This window comes from Somniosus microcephalus, chromosome 6 (genome assembly GCF_052327205.1).
Source record: "Somniosus microcephalus isolate GS21.2 chromosome 6, FLI_Smic_1.0, whole genome shotgun sequence".
NCBI lineage: Eukaryota > Metazoa > Chordata > Chondrichthyes > Squaliformes > Somniosidae > Somniosus > Somniosus microcephalus.
The window spans coordinates 14,132,728-14,156,848 of record NC_140992.1 but is presented as its reverse complement, the minus strand read 5'-3'; positions in this window follow the sequence as shown (position 1 = coordinate 14,156,848).

Here is a 24,121-nt window from a genome sequence, read left to right as displayed (position 1 = left end):
TCAGCCCCTAGGACTCCTGACCCTGGCTGTTCCCACTTTATTAGGATGCATTTCCACTTGGTGTGGAGGGATCCTAAATCTATGGCCAAAGGTTTGGACATTTCCCCCCCGCCTCGCCTGCTCGTTCCCTGTGAACCCCACGAGACTGAATGGGATCCTGCTAGACCAGGGTGAGTTGGTCGGGTCCCTTGAATGGATCACCGTGCTCGAGGCCCCGGTGTCCACCAAGTACTATCCATGTACCGTCTCCACCCCCATCTTCACACAAGGCCTGCCCCACTCATCGTACGTGAGCAGACACAGGTACTCAGGCTGGGCGTGCTCTAGTCAGGGTGTTGGGCATACTTAAGGCTAAAGGGATCAAGGGATATGGGGAGAAAGCAGGGACAGGGTACTGAGTTTGGACGATCAGCCATGATCGCATTGAATGGCGGAGCAGGCTCGAGGGGCTGAATGGCCTACTCCTGCTCCTATCTTTTATGTTTCTGTTTCATACGGGAGCGGTCGGGATCACACTGCTCGCGGCAACGTCTACCCTCCCTTTCTCCTGCACAAAAACCGTCCGAAGGGCAGCCACCAGAACATCAAACGGTTCCCCGGTTGCCCCCTTCGCCTCGACAGTCTGTGCCCTTTGCACCGGAGGATCCCCTTGGCCATGCCACTTTTTCTGGGTCGGACACTCTCGCCTCCAGTGTTCCGTCTTCCCACACCCGAAACACGTCCTTGCCTTTTCTGCACTAATCCCTTCCTGATGCCATTCCTTCTTGCTACCCTCACTGGCCTTTATCTCATGTACCTTGCCTTTATTGGGTTTGACCTCCTCCTCTGAACCGGTTTTAAAGGCCAGGTTCATCTTATGGAGCACATCGGCCTCTGTATTCGCGAAGTCCTCAGAGTCAAACCAGGCTTCTGCTTTTGCCCTTATTCGTGCCAAACTGTTTGCCATGAGGGTCCTGAGCCAGTGATTCCTGGGGCCCCCTTGCAGCTGTAACCTGTCTAGTATCCCACCCGTGGCCTTTTCGTATACAGGCCATAGCCTGTCTGCGAATGCCTGTGGTGCTTCGCCAGCCAGCTGCAGCGTTCTCTCCACTCGGGAGAACGGACTACCCTGGGTATGTCCCATGGCTCTCAGGATTTCCTCCTTTAAACCTGCCATGGTTCCCTGCCGCAGCTTGGTGGCTGCGAACAGGGCCTGGTACAATTTTCCATCCAGGGAAAATAGTAACAGCCTGTGAGTTTCGCCCTCACTACACCCATTGATCCCCCCAATTTGCTCCACTTCCATGAAGTGAACGGAAGGTTCCCCTTCTTTTCTTAATTTGAGCATGCCTGCAGTTGTGGGGTGGTAAATGGGACCACGTAATCACTCTGCAGTGGGCCCTGAGCACCGTTAGGTGCTGGCGGACCATACTTTTGCTGCTGCAGAAAACTCATCGGTTCTGGTGGGGCTTCCGGTGCTGGTTGGGCTTCCCTATCCCAGACCCAATCCTCAGACTCCTGTTGTTCCTCTTCCCAGTCCACCCGAGCTTCCCCCGGGGTTGTTAAGCAAACCATCCCTCTGGATTTGGACAGGGCTTGGGTCAGACTATTTATTCTTTCCTCACAGGGCCCGTGGTTTAAATCCTCATACCCCTTGCTCCTGGCTACTCAGTAGGCTGCCTTTACATCTCTTATCTGCCCCTCTAGCCCATCAACTTTACCTGTTAAGTGGGCATTTTCCTCCCTTACAGCCTGCTCATTGAGCTTGGCCTTGGTGACCTGGCACTGCAGGTACTCCCCCATATTATGGGAGGTCTCTTCCTGTGCGCATCTTTCCTGTCTTTCCTCATGCAACTCCTCCACTAGTCTACTCCCGACTATCCCCCTTGTGCCTGACTTATCTTCAGACTCCTTCAGCTTGTTTTTGAGCTTTTCAACCTGCTCCCGGAGCATTTGAACTTGCTTTTGGAAGCACAGGAGCCAAACCGGCTTCTCTTTGGACTTCCCGTGCTCCTTGCTCCCTGTCCACTCTGCGACCCTATCTTGGGGACTCTCAGAGCCCAACATCTCCAGCACCCACTGCTGGGATATGTTAACCTTTTTAAACAAGTAGGAGGAAATTCTGTCCTCCATTCCGGATCTCTTGCCCTCCAAACTGTCCATATCTAATCCACAACCTATCGTCCTGCCGCGGTCGCCAATTCTGTAGGTGGTTTGCCTTGTTGGTTTGAATCACCTCTCCTACTTACTTCCAAATGACAGGAATTATGGTGAACAGGATTGGAACACAGACAAGCCTTTCGGACTCAACCGTCCGGTGTTTAATAAGGTTAACACAGACACCCGCCTCTAGTACGTAAAATGCCTGCTGTCATAAAACAAACAGTACAACAATACAACTTGGCCCGTCGAACAGGCCCCTGTCTCGTATTAAGATGCCTAAAATCACGCTGTGTTGCTATACAGAGTATAACATGGACTTGTCCCACAAACTCCGGAACATACACTATATAATGCACACAGAACCTCCCCACTAAGCCCCTCTGGCTTGGTTGGGACACACAACACCCCCTCACACAGTACCGGTGGTCTTAACGATGCGTGGGCTTGGACAATGCTCACCCCGTTTGTCCGTTTTCTTGCTCGCTGCTTCCCTGTGTAGAGCGTGTCTCCTGGTTCCGTATCACCGATGCAGTATCCAAGTCCCAGTTTCGAGGTTCGTTCCTACAGTCGAAGAGCAAGGCGAGGCTCTTGTCGCTCGTGGTGGTTTCTGCTCTCCATCTCGGATGGAGTGCTCGGTCCTTGGTTCAGAGGCGAGGGCACGCGAAGGCAAGAGCAAGTGAGAGAGAACGAGAATGGCCAAAGCTGCCTTCTCTTATGCCCTAAAAGTTCATTGAGGTCTGTGTATTGCAGTGATGTCTTTTTAATCACCCTTCTTTGCCTGGTTTCCCGCCTTTCGGGGCTATCCCATCTAGGTGCTAGTGTTAATGGCAGATGATGGGCCACACTTCTCACCCGATCCTGGGTTAAGTGGTTTCACATTAATTTACAATGGCCCTCCTTTGTCCGGTTCCTGCCTTTCTGGGCTATCTTATCTAGGTGCTAGTGTTAATGGCAGATGATGGGCCACACTTCGCACCCGATCCTGGGTTAAGTGGTTTCCCATTACTTTACAATGGCTCTCCATCTTCTGCCCGTTACCGTATGAGTCATCTGCTCAGGCCCATTGTTTCCCAGAGAACTTGTCTGCTCAGACATTCTCCCGTAATCAGTTTGCAGGCCTGGCTGGAATCTCCTGTCCATCACAAACACCTGGGCCCCTCCCATCTTCTCCAAGCTCCACATCTTTTTTGAGGATGTAACTGGTAAAATAGATAAGGGAGAACCAGTGGATGTGGTGTATTTGGACTTTCAAAAGGCTTTCGATAAGGTCCCGCATAAGAGATTAGCGTGTAAAGTGAAGGCACATGGGATTGGGGGCAAGGTATTGACTTGGATAGAGAACTGGTTGGCAGACAGAAAGCAAAGAGCTGGAATAAACGGGTCTTTTTCCGAGTGGCAGGTAGTGACTAGTGGGGTACCGCAGGGATCGGTCCTTGGACCCCAGCTATTCACAATATATATTAATGATCTAGACAAGGGAACTAGATGTAATATCTCCAAGTTTGCAAATGACACAAAGCTGGGTGGGCGTGTGTGCTGTGAGGAGGATGCAGAGAAACTCCAGGATGATTTGGACAGGTTGGGTGATTGGGCAGAAGCATGGCAGATGCAATATAATGTGGATAAATGCGAGGTTATCCACTTTGGTGTCAAAAACAGGAAGGCAGATTATTATCTGAATGGCAATAGATTGGGAGAAGGGGAAGTGCAACAAGACCTGGGTGTCCTTGTGCACCAGTCGCTGAAGGTAAGCATGCAGGTGCAGCAGGCGGTTAAGAAGGCAACTGGTATGTTGGCCTTCGTAGCGAGAGGGTTTGAGTACAGGAACAAGGATGTCTTGCTGCAGTTGTACAGGGCCTTGGAGAGACCACATCTTGAGTATTGTGTGCAGTTTTGGTCGCCTTATCTGAGGAAGTTCAGCGAAGATTCACCAGGCTGATACCTGGGATGGCAGGAATGATATATGAGGAGAGGTTGGGTCGATTGGGCTTATACTCACTAGAGTTTATAAGAATGAGAGGGGATCTCATTGAAACTTATAAAATTCTGACAGGACTGGACAGACTAGATGCAGGAAGGATGTTTCCAATGGTCGGGGTGTCCAGAACCAGGGTCACAGTCTAAAGATAAGGGGTAAGCCATTTAGGACAGAAATGAGGAGGAATTTCTTCACCCAGAGAGTGGTGAACCTGTGGAATTCTCTACCACATAAGGCAGTAGAGGCCAATTCTTTAAATATATTCAAGAAGGAGTTGGATATATTTCTTAAGGCTAAAGGGATCAAGGGATATGGGGAGAAAGCAGGTACTGAGTTTGGATGATCAGCCATGATCGAATTGAATGGCGGAGCAGGCTCGAGGGGCCAAATGGCCTACTCCTGCTCCTATCTTCTATATTTCTATGTTTCTAAACAGGCTGCTGGTCAATCAGCAGCAACAATCAAACAAAATGTCCGATACAAAAAAAATCCTTGGGGCCTGCGCTGATGCTTACAATACCTCGGTACCAATGTTCCCTCTAATTTTATTTTGTTGTACGCAGTCCCTTTAACTGGCTTTGCAGCCGATGCAAATTTTGGTACATGTGTGGTTTCTTCCACATAAAAGCCGGTGAGCGGCCTGCGCGGGACCTTCAGACTGCTGTGCGGCTGCGCAGCTCAGCAGAAACCTTGCTTGGGACATAATAAAATGTCCCAAGGCGCTTCACAAGAGGCGTTCTCAAACTAAATTCAGCACTGAGCCACATAAGGAGATTAGGACAGGTGAGGTAGGTTTTAATGTGCGTCTTATAGGAGGAGATAAAGGAGAAAGGTTTAGGGAGGGCATTCCAGAGCTTGGCAGCAATGGTCTGATCCTGCATAGAATAGTAGAGCACAGAAAGAGGCCATTACTCCCATCGAGTCTGCATAAAGGGTTCAGGGAACAGACTGTGACTAACAATCATCATTCATTATGCTCCCCAATGGTTCAGCTGTATTGTCCACTGTGGAACTGAGCCATATAGACCAGGAAGGCCTGAAGCTTGATCCTCAGTCTGGGCTGAGTTAACTAAGTTTAGTCAGGATGTCAGAAGGTACACAACAGTTGGCCTCCCAGCTCCAGAGCATGGGAAAGGAAAACTTCAGGCAGGGTTCCTGCTCCTGACAACAGTCAGTTGACCCCCTGTTGGAAAATGTATATATATGACCAATGGAAGATATCAGGGTCATGATTGGCTGACGACACTAGGCTTTCATATGAAGAATGCCCACACGGGTGAGCCATGACTGTGGCTCCTATTTGACCCTGAGATGAAAGTGAAGATGAGGTAGAAGATCAGCCATGATCTTACTGAATGGCAGAGCAGGCTCGAAGGACCAAATGGCCTACTCCTGATCCTATTTCTTATGTTCTTATGAGCTTCTGACAGCATATCTGTTCTATCACCATGACCGCCTGCTTCCATCTCCGTAACGTCGCCCGTTTCCGCCCCTACCACAGCTCATCTGCTGCTGAAATCCTTATCGCTGCCTTTGTTACCTCCAGACTTGACTATTCCAACGCTCTCCTGGCCAACCTCCCATCTTGCACCCTCCATAAACTTAAACTCATCCAAATCTCTGCTGCCCGTATCCTAACTCACGCCAAGTCCCGTTCACCCATCACCGCTATGCTCGCTGACCTACATGGGCTTTCAGTCCGGCAATGCCTCGATTTTGAAATTCTCATCCTTGCTTTCAAATCCCTCCATGGCTTCGCCCCTCCCTATCTCTGTAACCTCCTACAGCCCCACAACCCTCCGAGATCGCTGCGCTCCTCCAATTCCGGCTTCTTGTGCACCCCGGTTTTCATCGCTCCACCATCGGAGGCTGTGTCTTCAGCTGCCTTGGCCCTAAGCTCTGGAATTCCATCCCTAAACCTTTCCACTTCACTACCTCTCTCTCCTCCTTTAAGATGCTCCTTAAAACATACCTCTGTTCTAATATCTCCTTATATGGCTTGTTGTCAAAAATAGTTTGTTAACATTCCTGTGAAGCACCTCAGGATGTTTTACTACATTAAAGGTGCTATATAAATGCAAGTTACTGTTGTTCTTGTATAAGAAAGGAAGAGAAGGGGATGAAATTGTCTGAAACAATTATCATCCAGTATCAGCATCATCCATCATGTCCAAGCTGCTTGAGAAGATGACTGCTGAACTAGTAACGGGATATTTGAACTCAAAATTGAAGGGATGAGGGGGAGGAATGGAATTTCCCCACAGATCCCTGCACAGGTTCTGGATAGGATATTCAACTCAAACTGCTGTGTTGACATTGAAGATGCCATTGACCATCAGTCGATCAAGGCTGACCTGCTGGAGCCAAGTGTTTCTGGCCCTTAAACAACCCTTTTGATCCAGCCAATCATGTACTTTTAGAGCAAGATTGAATACCTTTTACTCATCTGTTCGAAACTGGGTTTAACTTTATTCAGGAGATCGAGAGCAGGTTGGCAAATTCTGCTCCGGCCCGTGGTGAAGGTCTGTGTTGAGGTGAATGACTCAAATCTTAGTTCTCTCTTTCATTACTTTCTGCAAATGATCTTAGCGAGATTTCTACCAACATGCAAATATGTCTGGGTAACCATTTGTGAACATTTTTTGAATGTTTTGTCCAATATATAATTTTAGAGAGGAAGGAAGGAAGATAGATAGATAGATAGATAGATAGTAGACAGATAGATAGATAGATAGATAGATAGATAGATAGATAGCTCGATATATAGATAGACGGATGGATAGATAGATAGATAGATAGATAGACAGAGAGATAGATAGATAGATAGATAGATAGATAGCTCGATATATAGATAGACGGATGGACAGATAGATAGATAGATAGACAGATAGATAGATAGACAGATAGATAGATAGATAGATAGATGAAGTAACACTGGCGGCACACTATGTTACAGCTTGCCATGAACAGAGGGACAACCAGTAAACTAAGAAAAGAGTATATATAAACAATGCGAATGTATATTTATACACTCAGGGATATACCTGTTTATACACTGTATGAATAGAACTGCGTTTATGTGTTCAACCATAAATGTATTTTGATGCTTTGGCAACATAAGATGTACCTTATCATGCCAATAAAGCGATTTGAATTTGAATTTGAATTTAGATAGACAGATAGATAGATAGACAGATAGATAGATAGATAGATAGATAAGACAGATAGATAGATAGATAAGACAGATGGACAGATAGATAGATAGATAGATAGATAAGACAGATAGACAGATAGATAGATAGATAGATAGCTAGATAGATAAATAGATAGCTCGATATATAGATAGACGGATGGACAGATAGATAGATAGATAGATAAATAGATAGCTCGATATATAGATAGACGGATGGACAGATAGATAGATAGATAGATAGATAGATAAGACAGATAGATAGATAGATAAGACAGATGGACAGATAGATAGATAGATCAATAGATAGATAGATAGATAGATAAGACAGATAGATAGATAGATAGCTAGATAGATAAATAGATAGCTCGATATATAGATAGACGGATGGACAGATAGATAGATAGATAGATAGATAAATAGATAGCTCGATATATAGATAGACGGATGGACAGATAGATAGATAGATAGATAGATAGATAGATAAGATAGATAGATAGACAGATGGACAGATGGACAGATAGATAGACAGATGGACAGATGGACAGATAGATAGATAGATAGATAGATAGATCAAATCAGTAATTGAACCAATTGCGCTCTATGGCAGTGAGGTATGGGGACCGCTAACACAACAAGAATTTGGAAAATGGGACAAACACCCAATTGAGATCCTACATGCAGAATTCTGTAAAAGTATCCTCCGGACTCAAAGGAAAACAGTAAACAATGCATGCAGGGCGGAACTAGGCCAATATCCATTAATAATCACTATCCAAAAAAGAGCCACCAAATTTTGGAATCACCTACAAATGAGCAACCCCCAATGCTATCACTACGACGCCCTGAAATGCCAAGAGCTGACCATAAAGAAGAATACCCTCAGTCAACTAGTCCTGGGACTCAGTGAAGTAACTACTAACAATACTAACAATAACCAGCCCCAGGACAGTGACAGGGTAACACAAAGAATTCGACCCAACACAATCGTCGCTAAGCAAAAGGAAAAATATCTGACATATTGGGCAGAAACAACAAAAACCCAAAGCAAACTCAATTGCTACTTGGCCCTAAACAGACAATACAACATAGCTGATTACCTGACCATGGTAAAGGATAACAAACTGAGAAGAACCTTGACAAGGTACAGACTTAGCGAACATAGCCTAGCGATCGAAAAAGGCAGACACAGGCAGACCAGGCTGCCAAGAGAAGACAGGATATGCTCTCACTGCAGTCAGGGAGTAGTGGAGACAGAGATGCACTTCCTCACAGCCTGTGGAAAATATCAGGGCATCAGGGAGAATTTCTACCAAAAATTCTCACAAATATGCCCTGAATTCAGAAATCTGAATGACAACCAAACACTCCCATTCCTACTGGGGGAGGAGAGAAGCTGTGTAACACTGGTGGCACACTATGTTACAGCTTGCCATGAACAGAGGGACAACCAGTAAACTAAGAAAAGAGTATATATAAACAATGCGAATGTATATTTATACACTCAGGGATATACCTGTTTATACACTGTATGAATAGAACTGCGTTTATGTGTTCAACCATAAATGTATTTTGATGCTTTGGCAACATAAGATGTACCTTATCATGCCAATAAAGCGATTTGAATTTGAATTTGAATTAGATAGATAGATAGGACAGATAGAGAGATAGATAGATAGATAGATAGATAGCTAGATAGATAAATAGATAGCTCGATATATAGATAGACGGATGGACAGATAGATAGATAGATAGATAGATCGACGGACCGACCGACGGACCGACCGACCGACCGACCGACCGACCGACCGACCGACATATAGATAGACAGACAGATACTGTAGATAGATAGATAGATAGATCAATAGATAGATAGATCGACAGATAGACAGACAGATAGACAGATAGACAGACAGATAGACAGATAGACAGACAGATCGACAGATAGACAGACAGATAGACAGATAGATAGATAGATAGACAGACAGATAGACAGATAGACAGACAGATAGACAGATAGACAGATAGATAGACAGATAGATAGACAGATAGACAGATAGATAGATAGATCGACAGATAGACAGACAGATAGACAGATAGATAGACAGATAGATAGACAGATAGATAGATAGACAGATAGACAGATAGATAGATAGATAGATAATTAGATAGTTAGAGAGATAGATAGATAGATAGATAGATAGATAGATCGACAGACAGACAGATAGACAGACAGATAGACAGACAGATAGACAGACAGATAGACAGATAGATAGACAGATAGATAGATAGATAGGTAGATCGACAGACAGACAGATAGACAGATAGATAGACAGATAGATAGACAGATAGATAGACAGATAGATAGACAGATAGACAGATAGATAGATAGATAGATAGTTAGAGAGATAGATAGATAGTTAGATAGATAGATAGAGAGTTAGATAGATAGATAGATAGATGGATGGATAGAGAGATAGATAGATAGTTAGATGGATCAATATGGGGCCATTAGCAAATTGGCACAGAACTATTATTAAGTGATGTGGGCCATGTCTCAGTTTAGAGTCAAATCGTCCAAAATAGCCTCGAAAAGAATGTAAATTTATACCACGGAATTACTACAACCATTTTTCAAGTGGCGTTCCAACTCTTTGATCTCAACTTCCTTTATTCACAAAGCATTGTCCAGGCATCTCTGAGGGACATCGATTTGTTCATTCTGACTGTTTAAGTTTGGGTTAGAATGCCACATTTGACTCATAAGAACCTAGGAACAACAACAACAATAACAACTTGCATTTATATAGCTAGTAAAATGTCCCAAGGCGCTTCACAGGAGTGTTGTCAAACAAAATAATTTGCCATTGAGCTACCTGAGAAGAAATTAGGACTGGTGAGCAAAAGCTTGGCCATAGAGGTAGGTTTTAAGGAGCATCTTAAAGGAGGAGAGAGAGGTAGAGAGGCAGAGAGGTTTAGAGAGAGAATTCCAGCACTTAGGGCCCAGGCAGCTGAGGGCACGACTGCCAATGGAGGAGTGAAGGAAATCGAGGATGCACAAGAGGTCAGAATTGGAGCAGCGCAGAGATCGCGGAGGGTTGTAAGCAATGTTCCTTCTAATTTTTGTTTTAGGTGCGCGGTCCCTTTAAATATGCTGTGCACCCACTGCGCGGCCACACATGCGCCGTATCTTTTCCAGCATTAGAGCTGGCGAGCGGCCTGCGCGGGACCTCTGGATCACTGCGCAGCCGCGTGGCCACGCCCCTTAAGGGGAACGTTGTTTGTAGGGCTGGAGGAGGTTACAGAGATAGGGAAGGGTGAGACCTTGGAGGGATTTGAAAACAAAGATGAGAATTTTAACATGAGGAAATCATTCAGCCCATCGAGCCTGTTCTGCCATTCAATTAGAGCATGGCTGATCTGTATCGTTCCTTCATTTACCCGCCTTGGTTCCATATCCCTTAATACCCTTACCCAATGAAAATCCATCAATCTCAGCTTTACAATTTTCCATTGACCCCCCCAACCTCAAAAGCTTTTTTGAGGGAGAGAGTTTCATTTTCCACTACCCTTTGTGTGAAGAAGTGCTTCCTGACATCACCTCTGAATGCCCTGGCTCTAATTTTAAGGTTCTGCCCCCTTGGTCACGACTCCACCCCCACCAGAGGAAATAGTTTCTCTCTCTCAACCCTATCAAATCCTTTAATCATCTTAAACACCTCAATATCTGAGGGAATATAAGCCTAGTCTATGCAATTTGTCCTCATAATTTAACCCTTCTAGCCCCGGATCATTTTGGTAAATCGACACTGCACCCCCTGCAAGGCCAATATATCCTTCCTGAGGTATGGTGCCCAGAATAGAAGTAAATGGGTATGATGTAATTGCCATTACAGAGACATGGTTGCAGGTTAACCAAAGCTGGGAACTGAATGTTCCAGGGTACTCAACATTTAGGAAGGACAGACAAAAAGGAAAAGGAGGTGGCGTAGCGCTGTTAATAAGGGATGAGATCGGTACGGTAGAGATAAAAGATCTTGGCTCGGCAGATCGTGATGTAAAACTGGAATCAGTTTGGGTGGAGCTAAGAAACAGCAAAGGGCAGAAAACATTGGTGGGAGTTGTGTATAGGCCACCAAACAGTAGTGGTAATGTAGGGCACAATATCAGTCAAGAGATTAGAAGTGCATGCAACAAGGGCAATACTGTATTCATGGGGGACTTTAATCTACATATTGACTGGGCAAATCAAATTACCACTAATGGGGTGGAGGACGAATCCTTGGAATGCATGCGAGATGGTTTCCTGGATCAGTACATGGAGGAACCAACCAGGGAACAGGCTATTCTGGATCTGGTACTGGGTAATGAGAAAGGGCTAATCAATAATCTTGTGGTAAAGGGGCCTTTAGGGACAAGAGACCACAACATGATTAAATTTTATATCAAGTTTGAGAGTGATGTAGTCCAATCTGAAACTAAGGTCTTCAATCTAAACAGAGGAAACTACAAGGGTATGAGGGACAAGTTGGCCATGGTAGATTGGGAGACTACACTAAAAGGTATGAAGGTGGACATAGAATGGCTGACATTCAAGGAAATAATGCATAATTTGCAACAGACATATATTCCTCTAGGGCATAAAAACCCAAAAGGAAAAGTGATCCAACCATGGCTAACAAAAGAAATTAAAGCTAGTATTAAGTCAAAGGAGGAAGCTTATAAAGTTGCCAGAAAAAGCGGTCAGCCTGAGGATTGGGATCTTTTTAGAAATCAGCAAAGGGGGACCAAGAAATTGATAAAGAAAGGGAAAATGGAATATGAGCACAAACTAGCGAAAAATATAAAAACGGATTATAAAAGCTTCTATAGGTATGTGAAAAGGAAAAGACTGGCAAAGGTAAATGTAGGTCCTTTACAGTCAGAGACTGGAGAATTTATAATGGGGAATGAGGAAATGGCAGAGAAATTAAATAAATACTTTGTTTATGTCTTCACGGAGGAAGACACAAAAAACCTCCCAGAAATACGCGAAAACCAAGGGTGTGGCGAGAATGAGGAACTTAATGAAATTATTATTAGTAAAAAAAACAGTACTAGCATAATTAATGGGACTAAAAGTCGATAAATCCCAAGGATTGGATGACCTACATCCTAGGGTTTTGAAAGAGGTGGCCATTGGGATAGTGGATGCATTGGTTGTCATCTTCCAAAATTCTATAGATTCTGGAATGGTTCCTGCAGATTGGAGGATAGCAAATGTAACCCCGCTATTTAAGAAAGAAGGGAAAGTGTTCTGGACTTATTACATGCAGATAGCATCCTCTAGTGGTAGTTAATGTATAGCAGTGTTAGTATATTGCAATATGTTATTTGACCTTCCTGTTTTTACCCAGAAGTAGTATTCCAGGGAGTGTTTCTGCTGAGTTATGGAGAAGCTCACATGAGGGATTCCCAATCCAGTCGCATCCTTCTCATACGCAAGATGCAATGTCTGTGAGTATCCTTGTTTAGTAATATGATAACAACCTTGACAGAGTAGTATTTTGACAATACTTTGTCTATAAGAAGTTATTAGTTGTTAGTTACTGAGGTTTTGCTTCAGTGCTAGTTAGTTATACAATTAGTCTATTCTGTTGTCATAAACATGTTTATATCTTATGTAACATCTAATGTATAGTACTCAGTTCTATGTACAAAACATACTTTGTCTTTGTTTACAGTTTCACAAATTTGTTCAAGTAAAGCTTCAAAACAGCAAACCCGCTTCTCGAGGAATTATTTGAATGAGTGTTTAGCTGGCTGGATAACTAGATAGGAACACGTCTAGCGAGACCAGTACAGAAAGAGAAAACGGGGAACTACAGATCTGTTAGCCTCACATCAGTAATTGGGAAAATGCTGGAACCTATTATAAAGTATGTAATAACTGGGTACTTAGAAACTAATAGTAAGATTGGGCAGAGTCAACATGGATTTATGAAAGGGAAATCCTGTTTGACAAACCTAATGAAGTTGTTTGAGGATGTAACTAGTGGAGTAGACAAAGGGGAACCGGTAGATGTGGTGTATTTGGATTTTCAGAAGGCCTTCGATAAGGACCCACACAAGAGGTTGGCGAACAAAATTAGGGCACATGGAATTGGGGGTAAGAATTGGGTTGCGAATTGGTTAACAGACAGAAAACAAAGAGTAGGGATAAACGGGTCTTTTTCAGGATGGCAGGCTGTGACTAGTGGAATACCGCAAGGATCGGTGCTTGGGCCCTAGCTATTCACAATCTATATCAATGGTTTGGATGAGGGGACTAAATGTAACATTTCCAAATTTGCTGATGACACAAAGCTAGGGGGCAGTGTCTGTTGTGAAAAGGATGTGAAGAGGCTTCAAGGGGATCTCGACAGGCTCAGTGAGTGGGCGAGAACATGGCAGATGGAATATAATGTGGATAAATGTGAAGTTATCCACTTTGGTAGAAAAAACTGAAAGACAGTGGGTAGGATTTTCATTGGGCCGTGGAGGCAGGATTGGAGGCGTGTGGGGGTTTAAAATCACAAAATCGGGGGTCCCGACCCCATCCCGCCCCCAACCCGCCTCCATGCCAGTTTCAAAGGAGGCGGGTACCTGCCCCGCACTGGGACTCACCTCCCTGAGGCGGGAAGGGGATTAGTGCCAATTAACTGCCTGTTAGTTAACAGGCAGTTTTTAGCCTAATCCTTATTTTCATTGTTGAAATGTGGGATTCCCGACGGCTCCAAACCACGCCAAGTTAGCGAGGTGGGCCGTCGGGATGAAGGGCTTGGTGGGGTCGAGATGTCCGGTGTTCAGGTGAGTGATGGGTGCATGAGTGCAGAGGTAAGTGTGCTTGGTGTGTGTAAAGTGTTTAAATAAGTTTTACTTACCTTTACAGCCTTTCTTCCTTCAGGTCTCAGGAGTCCCTCATCTCACCGGCATAGAAAGCAGAATGGCTGCTAGCTGTCAAAATCTGCAACCTCTGCTTTCTGTTTCGGGGAGATCTCTAAATCATCCTGAGAGGAAGGAATTAACTTAGAGTACAGATTGTCAGTGTTTGAAAGCTTCAAACAGCTGTGAAACATTGATATTTCATCTGTCAAAAGGTCTTGACAGATGAAATTTCAATCTGTGACGTCACCTGTTGCCGAGTGGCACTTAATTGGCCTGCTGAGCCCGCTGGGCGGGCTCAACAAGGTCATTCAAATCTAAATTGCGTGGGTTGGCTAGAACTCGATGGAGGCGGGACTACAACCCCAAAAGATGTAGTCCTGCCTCCTACCCGACTCCTCAATGAAAATCCAGCCCAGTGCATTTCCTAAATGGTGAAAGATTGTGGAATGCAGTTGCTCAAAGGGACCTGGGTGTCCTTGTACATGAGTCACTGAAAGTGAATGGGCAGGTGCAGCAAGCCATTAGGAAGGCAAATTACAAGAGGATTTGAGTACAGGAATAAAGAAGTCTTACTCCAATTATATAGGGCCTTGGTGAGACCACATCTGGAGTACTGTGTACAATTTTGGTCTCTTTACCTAAGGAAGGATATACTTGCCATAGAGGGAGTGCAACAAAGTTTCACGAGATTGATTCCTGGGATGGCGGGACTGTCGTATGAGAAGAGATTGAGTAAACTAGGCCTGTATTCTCTTGAATTCAGAAGAATGAGAGGGGGTCTCATTGAAGCATACAAAATTATTACAGGGCTTGATAGGATGGATGCTGGGAGAATGTTTCCCTTGGCTGGGGAGTCTAGAACCAGGGGCCACAGCCTCAAGATAAAGGGTAAGCCATTCTGAACTGAGATGAGAAGACATTTCTTCACACAGAGGGTGGTGAATCTTTGGAATTCTCGACCCCAGAGGGCTGTGGAAGCTCAGTCATTGGGTATATTCAAAACAGAAGTCGATAGATTTCTGACTAGTAAGGGCATCAAGGGATATGGCGATAGGGCCGGTGAATGGAGTTGATGTCGATGATCAGCCATGATCTTATTGAATGGCAGAGCAGGCTCGAGGGGCCAAATGGCTGACTCCTGCTCCTATTTTTTATGTTCTTGGAATGGCCCTCTATTGATAAGTGACCCATAGTGATCAAAAGAGCTCCAGATCCATACGTGATCTGTGTTGTCGGTCGAGGCACCTGTTGGAACATTGCAACTGGCCACTGTCTCCTGTCGACCTAAGCCCTCAGCAACAGTCAGCGACCTTAGAGAGGAAATTGGAGGCTTTTTTTCAAATGATATGAACTGGCTGTTACTGGCTAAGTTGAGTTGTTTATTCCATAGTTCTATGTATAATTACACAAGTAGTGAATTGTATCCTAAGTACTTTAATAGGCGAAATCAAAAAGAGCAACAAAAAAAACATGTAATATTCATTACCAAAATCTACGTGCAAGCTCTGAGGTCCGTCTCTGAAGATGTGACACTTGAGTCCACAGCTCTCATTTGTGACAACATCAGGGCAGCTTTCTCTTCATTGCCGACATTTCAATGGAACGTGTAGCAATGGCTGGAGTCCAACTGCCTGGTATCGCCATCTCTCAGGGCAGCAGCACATACCAGGCCTCTGGTATAGAAGGGATAGGGGCCCTGACATTGTTATAAAGGGATTGGGGCCCTGACACTCTTATAAAAAAGATAGGGGCCCTGACACTGCTATAGAGGGATAGGTGCACTGACACGGTTATAGAAGGAATAGGGGCCCTGACTCTGGTATAGAAGGGATAAGGTCCCTGACACTGGGAGAAAAAGGATAGGATACCTGAAACATAGAAACATAGAAACATAGAAGATAGGAGCAGGAGTAGGCCATTCGGCCCCTCGAGCCTGCTCCGCCATTCAATGCGATCATGGCTGATCATCCAAGTTCAGTACCCGGTACCTGCTTTCTCCCCATACCCCTTGATCCCTTTAATCTTAAGAAATATATACAACTCCTTCTTGAATATATTTAATGAATTGGCCTCTACTGCCTTCTGTGGTAGAGAATTCCACAGGTTCACCACTCTCTGGGTGAAGAAATTCCTCCTCATTTCTGTCCTAAAGGGCCTACCCCTTATCCTTAGACTGTGACCCCTGGTTCTGGATTCCCCGACCATCAGGAACATCCTCCCTGCATCTAGTCTGTCCAGTCCTGCCAGAATTTTATAAGTTTCAATGAGATCCCCTCTCATTCTTCTAAACTCCAGCGAGTACAAGCCCAATCGACCCAATCTCTCCTCATACATCATTCCTAACATCCCAGGTATCAGCCTGGTGAATCTTCGCTGAACTCCTTCCATGGCAAGAATATCCTTCCTCAGATAAGGTGACCAAAACTGCACACAATACTCAAGATGTGGTCTCACCAAGGCCCTGTACAACTGTAGCAAGACATCCTTGTTCCTGTACTCAAACCCTCTCGCTATGATGGCCAACATACCATTTGCCTTCTTAACTGCCTGCTGCACCTGCATGCTTACCTTCAGCGACTGGTGCACAAGGACACCCAGGTCTTGTTGCACTTCCCCTTCTCCCAATCTATTGCCATTCAGATAATAATCTGCCTTCCTGTTTTTGACACCAAAGTGGATAACCTCACATTTATCCACGTTATATTGCATCTGCCATGCTTCTGCCCAATCACCCAACCTGTCCAAATCATCCTGTAGTTTCTTGGCATCCTCCTCACAGCACACACGTCCACCCAGCTTTGTGTCATCTGCAAATTTGGAGATATTACATCTAGTTCCATTGACTAGATCATTAATATATATTGTGAATAGCTGGGGTCCAAGGACCGACCCCAGCAGTACCCTACTAGTCACTGCCTTCCACTCGGATAAGGACCCATTTATTCCAACTCTTTGCTTTCTATCTGTCAACCAGTTCTCTATCCAAGTCAATACCTTGCCCCCAATCCCATGTGCCTTAACTTTACACGCTAATCTCTTATGTGGGACCTTATCGAAAGCCTTCTGAAAGTCCAAATACACCACATCTACTGGTTCTCCCTTATCTATTTTACTAGGTACATCCTCAAAAAATTCCAGTAGATTAATCAAGCACGATTTACCTTTTGTAAATCCATGTTGACTTTGTCCGATCCTGTCACTGTTTTCCAAGTGATCTGCTATTACACTGCCTGAAAGGGTGGTGGAAGCAGATTCAATAGTAATTTTCAAAAGGGAATTGGATAAATGCCTGAAATGGGAAAAACATGCAGGGCTTTGTGGAAAGGGCAGGCTTGTAGTTGTTGGAGGTCAATCATCTCAGCTCCAGGACATTGCTGCAGGAGTTCCTCAGGGCAGTGTCCTAGGCCCAATCATCATCATCAATGACCTTACCTCCATCATAAGGTCAGAAGTGGGGATGTTCGCTGATGATTGCACAGTGTTCAGTTCTATTCGCAATTCCTCAGATAATGAAGCAGCCCATGCCCGAATGCAACAAGACCTGGATGACATTCAGGCTTTGGTTGATAAGTAGCAAGTAACATTCGCGCCACATAAGTGCCAGGCAATGACTATCTCCAACAATGATTATTTTCTCAGTCGTCCTTTGCTGGTTTTTAAAAATTTCCCAATCCTCTGGCCTCCCACTAATCTTGGCAACATTGTGTGCCTTTGTTTTCAATTTGATACCATCCTTTACTTCCTTAGTTAGCCACGGATGGTTCTCCCTTCTCTTAAAGTCTTTCCATCTCACTGGAATATATTTTTGTTGAGAGTTATGAAATATCTCCTTAAATGTCTGCCATTGCTTATCAACTGTCTTACCCTTTAATCTATTTTCCCAGTCCACTTTAGCCAACTCTGCCTTCATACCTTTTTAATTGCCTTTATTTAAGATCAGGACACTGGTTTGAGACTCAACTTTCTCACCCTCCAATTGAATTTGAAATTCAACCATGCTGTGATCACTCTTTCCTAGAGGATCCTTTACTATGCAATCATTTATTAATCCTGTCTCATTACACAGTACCAGATCTAAGATAGCCTGCTCTCTGGTTTGTTCCACAACGTATTGTTCTAGGAAACCATCCTGGATACACTCTATGAACCTTCCTCGAGGCTACCTTCGCCAATTTGATTTGTCCAATCAATATGTAGATTAAAATCGCCTATGATTATTGCTGTACCTTTCTTACAAGCCTCCATTATTTCTTGATTTATACTCTGTCCAACAATGTAGCTACTGTTAGGAGGACTATAGACTACACCCACTAGTGACTTCTTTCCCTTATTATTTCTTACCTCCACCCAAACTGATTCTACATCTTGCTCCTCTGAGCCAATATAATTTCTCACTACTGCACTGATCTCATCCTTTATTAACAGAGCTACCCCACCTCCTTTTCCTTTCTGTCTATCCTTCCGAAATGTCAACTACCCCTGAATATTCAGTTCCCAGCCTTGGTCACCTTGCAACCACGTCTCTGTAATGGCGATCAGATCATACCCATTTGTATCTATTTGTGCCGTCAACTCATCTATCTTGTTACGAATGCTGCGTGCATTCAGATAAAGAACATTTAATTTTGTGTTTTTACAATTTTTCTGTGCCTTGACCCCACTTTCTGATGCACTCTTATTTTTATACGTTCTGTCCCTTCCTGTCACACTCTGGTTCCCATTACCCCCATCGTTACCCTGCTCCATTGCCTTCTTCTTTCTCTTTGACTTTTTAAATTACCGCTCACCGTTTACCGCAGCATATAAAATATTATAGCCCGAAAATTATTGTGTGCAATATTATCATATGATAGCTGACAAGGTTCAGATCTAACTGCTCTGTTAATGCGTTTGCTTGGAATGGGTTTAGAAACTATTAAAATAGTAGGCGGAAGAATTTGACAAGAACCTATTAAGTGTTCGTATATTAATATCGCACATAGAGATTTCTAGACTCGTGAATTTTATTTCAATTGCTTATTCAGTACCTCCCTTTCTTCAGCTGCCAGCAAAAATAGACAAAGCAACTGGTAATCAGAGACAGAGAGAAAAATACTCCCATCCCGGTGCTTCGGGACTAGGTTGAACAGTTCTCCTGAGACTGCTTTTAAAATGTGAATAAACACAGACACCTTCTCATTACTCAGCATTTCAGTTTCAGCAACAGGGATAAAAGCAATTTCTTACACAATGGGTTATTTGTTCAAATCACCCCACCTTCACTTTCGGTGGTATTTCTTCTTTAAAAATAAGCCTACAAATTGACCTCAACCATTTCCATTCTCCCATCTCTGTGTCTGATATTAATATACGAGCACTTAAAAGGTTCTTATCAAATTCTTCGATCTACAATCTTGAGAGTTTCTGATCCATTTCAAGCAAACACATTAACAGGGCAGTTAGATATGAACCTTGTCAGCTATCATATGGTGATTTTCAGGCTATAATATTTTACATGCTGCGGTGAATGTATCATATGTTTCGGTACTTTTTTCCCAATAAATCTCTTTTTAAGCGAAGATGTTTGCTACAGGGGCTGCTTTTCCTCCTCCACGACTTCTAGACTAATCCTGTGGCTCGTTTTATATGTTAATGGCGCTAATATAAATGCAAGTTGTTGTTAACCATAGAACTGTAGAATCATAGAAGCATACAGCACATAAGGAGACCATTTGGTCCATTGTGTCTGTGCTCACTGTCCCGCACTCTCCCCAAAGCTCTGTTTCTTTCTTTGCTTCAAATATTTATCAACTTTTCCTTAAAAGATGCGTTACAATCTGCCTCAACTGCTCCCTGTGGCAAAACAACTCTTCATCTAAAGTTGGAATTCTCTCCCCCAAAGACTGCGGATGCAGGGGAACAACCGGAGCTTTCAAGCCTGAGATCGCTAGATTTATGTTGGGTAAGGGTATCAAGGGATCTGGAGCGTCGGTGGGTAAATGGAGTTGAGGTGCAGATCAGCCACGAATCCGATCTAATTGAATGGCAGAGCAGGCCCAAGGGGTCGTCTCCTGCCTTCCCTCCCAGATGCCCTGAAAATATGGGGCATGTTTGAGACCCGTCACAGAATCATAGAACCTTGGAATGTTACAGCACAGAAGGAGGCCACTCGGCCCATCGTGCCTGTGCCGGCTCTTTGAAAGAGCTCTCCAATTAGTCCCACTCCACTGCTCTGTCCCCATAGCCCTGCAATTTTTCCCCTTCAAGTATTTATCCAATTTCCTTTAAAAAGTTATTATTGAATCGGCTTCTACAGCCCTTTCAGGCAACGCATTCCAGATCACAACAACTCGCAGCGTAAACATTTCTTCCCTAATTTTGCCTCTGGTTCTTTTGCCAATTACTTTAAGTCTGTGTTCTCTCGTTACCGACCCTTCTGCCACTGGAAACAGTTTCTCTTTACTTACTCTTTCTGTAAGGGGTTTTAGATTGCCAAAAATATGCCCTGAATTCAGAAATTTGAATGACGACCAAAAAACTCCCATACCTACTAGGGGAACAGAGAAATTGTGTAACCTTAGCGGCACACTATGTTACAGCTTGCCATAAACAGAGGGACAACCATTAAACCTAAGAAAAGAGTATATACAAATTATACGAATGTATATTTATACACTCAGGGATATATCTGTTTATACACTGTATGGATAGATCTGCGTTTATGTGTTCAACCATAAATGTTTTTCGATGCTTTGGCAACATAAGATGTACCTTATCATGCCAATAAAGCGATTTGAATTGAATTGGAATTGAATAGAGGCCTCTCTCTCTTGCATCATCAAAAAGGTTTTTACATATGCCATGCTCGTTCACAATCAGTTCTTGGCTGACCTTTCTCATACACTGCCAAGTGTCCATATTATTGGCTTTGGTCACATTTCACAACGTACCACTGAAGTGCATCACAATATCAATGCAATGGAATCTAAGGGTTGAGTGATTTTCCTGACATATTCTGCACCTACCTGTTATAACATGAAGAGATTACAAGTGCAAATGCACCAAGAGATACTGGAGACAGCTAAATTCTTGCCATTCTCTGACTCATTGGGGTTTGGTTTCAAGATGCCCGCTAATCCGCAAAGTCTTGTCCAGGAATCCATTCTCTAGTACGAGTCTGGACAGGCTGGGGGAGGGGCACCATGCCAGAGCTCCATTATGGAATCAATCAACACCTGCACTTTTTAACAGCAGGCAGATTTCCTTTGCCTTCCATCGTTAGGATCACTGAGGCCCGGTTCTGGTTTGTCTACCACCGATCTGGCTAAGGTCAGCTGACTCAGCACAGGTCAGGGAATTGAACAACAACATCTTGTTCCTTTAATGTAGTAAAACGTCCCAAGGCGCTTCACAGGAGCGATTATCAAACAAAATTTGACACCGAGTCACACAAAGAGATATTCGGGCAGGTGACCAAAAAGTTGGTCAAAGGTAGGTCTTAAAGGAGGAGAGAGAGGTAGAGAGGTGGAGAGGCTTAGGGAGGGAATTCCAGAGTCTAGGGCCCAGGCAGCTGAAGGCACGGCCACCAATGGTGGAGCGATTAAAATCGAAGATGAGCAAGAGGCCAGAATTGGAGGAGGGCAGAGATCTCAGAGCGTTGTAGGACTGGAGGAGGGCACAGAGATAGGGAGGGTCCAGGTCTAGGCCGTTGCTCATCTGTGTGGCTTACAGGGGTGATGGGTGAGCGGGACTTGGTGCAGATCAGGATGCGGGCAGCAGAGTTTTGGAAAAGCTAGAGTTTATGGAGCGTGGGAGATGGGAGACCAGCCAGGAGATCATTGAGGAATAGTCGGACCTGCAGATAACAAAAGCATGGATGAGGGTTTCAGCAGCAGATGGGCTGAGGCAGGGGCGGAGAAGCAGATTTCAGTCACAGACATCCCAAGGCCAAGATGAAGTGCAACAGGCCAGCAAAGTGAAAATCTCATTGTATGGATAGCTGCAGAGCTGAGCTGGGTCACAGTCAGAAGAAAAGGGTAAGCCCCTCGGAACATCAAAACAGTGCAAGGGAGTGAAGGCTTAACATACTCAAAGAAAGGCTTGTATTTATACAGCGCCTTTCATGACCTCAGGGCATCCCAAAGCACTTTACAGCCAATTAAGTACTTTCGAAGTGTAGTCACTGTTGTAATGTTGGCAAATACGGCAGCCAATTTGTGCACTGCAAGGTCCCACAAACAGTAATGATAATGACTTCGTCTAGCAGGGTGATTGAGGGCTGGTGTGTCGGCTGATAAGGCCCTGTTCCTGGCTGGGGTGGAGATCGTGGAGTAAGGGTACGGCTCTTTAGGAACATAACATAAGAACATAAGAAATAGGAGCAGGAGTAGGCCAATCGGCCCCTCGAGCCTGCTCCACCATTCAATAAGATCATGGCTGATCTGATCCTAACCTCAAATCTTCTAACACTCTGCATCCACCCGAACCGATGTGATCTCCCGGGAGAGGTGAAAAACCAGATGAAGACCCAATGGCCAATTTGGGAGAAAAAAATCTGGGAAATTCCTCTCCGACACATCTAGGCGATCGAAATTCTTCCAGGAGATCACTGTCCCTATATTTTCTACAGTACTTACCTTCTGTAAAGGCGATCTCCACCCCAGCCAGGAACAGGAATAAAACAATCTCCTGAAATCTAACACAGAATTAGAACACAGTAGGAGCAGAACCAGGCTACACGGCCCCTGGGCCCACTCCACTACCCACAGGGCCATGACCATTCCGAACCTAGACTCATATCCAATTTCCTGCCCGCTCCCCGTAACCCTTAATTCCCTTTACTTCTAGGAAACTATCTATTTCTGTTTTAAGTTTATTTAATGATGTAGCTTCCACAGCCTTCTGGGGCAGCAAATTCCAGAAACCCACCACCCTCTGAGTGAAGAAGTTTCTCCTCATCTCAGTTTTGAAAGAGCAGCCCTTATTTTAAGATTATGCCTCCTAGTTCTAGTTTCACCCTTCATTGGGAACATCCTCACCGCATCCACCCGATCAAGCCCCTTCACAATCTTATATGTTTCAATAAGATCGCCTCTCATTCTTCTGAACTCCAATAAGTAGAGTCCCAATCTACTCAACCTCTCCTCATATGACCACCCCCTCATCCCCAGGATTAACCGAGTGAGCCTTCTTTGTACTGACTCGAGAGCAAGTATGTCTTTTCTTAAGTATGGACACCAAAACTGTATGCAGTATTCCAATGTAAGAAGTCACACAACACCAGGTTATAGTCCAACAGCTTTATTTGAAATCACAAGCTTTCGGAGCGCTGCTCCTTCTTCAGGTGAAGTGGAGAAATGCATAAAGACACAGCTTATATAGTCAGAGAATCATGTCAGATGTTTACAGGTAACCTTTCCAACTGCCATTTATCACACCTCGGCAGAGAGATAATCACAGCAGTCAAAGGTGTGAATGGTGTCCAAACAGGTCAGTCAGGGAAACATTACATCAAAGAACAATGAGGTGGGGTCACAAGGGGTCAAATATTGCAGATGCTGGGGTCTGTATGAAAAACAAAAAAAGACAAAAAACATTTTTATTTTTTTTGGCTGGAAATCACAGCAGGTCCGGCCGCATCTGTGTAGAGAGAACAAGCCAATGTCGACTCGAGTCTGGATGACCCTGCGTCAGGTGGGGTTACATGTAGCGTGACATGAACCCAAGATCTCGGTTGAGGCCGTCCTCATGGGTGCGGGACTTGGCTATCAGTTTCTGCTCGACGATTTTGCATTGTCGTGTGTCTCGAAGGCCGCCTTGGAGAATGCTTACCCGAAGATCGGAGGCTGAATGTCCTTGACTGCTGAAGTGTTCCCCAACTGGGAGGGAACACTCCTGCCTGGTGATTGTTGCGCGGTGTCCGTTCA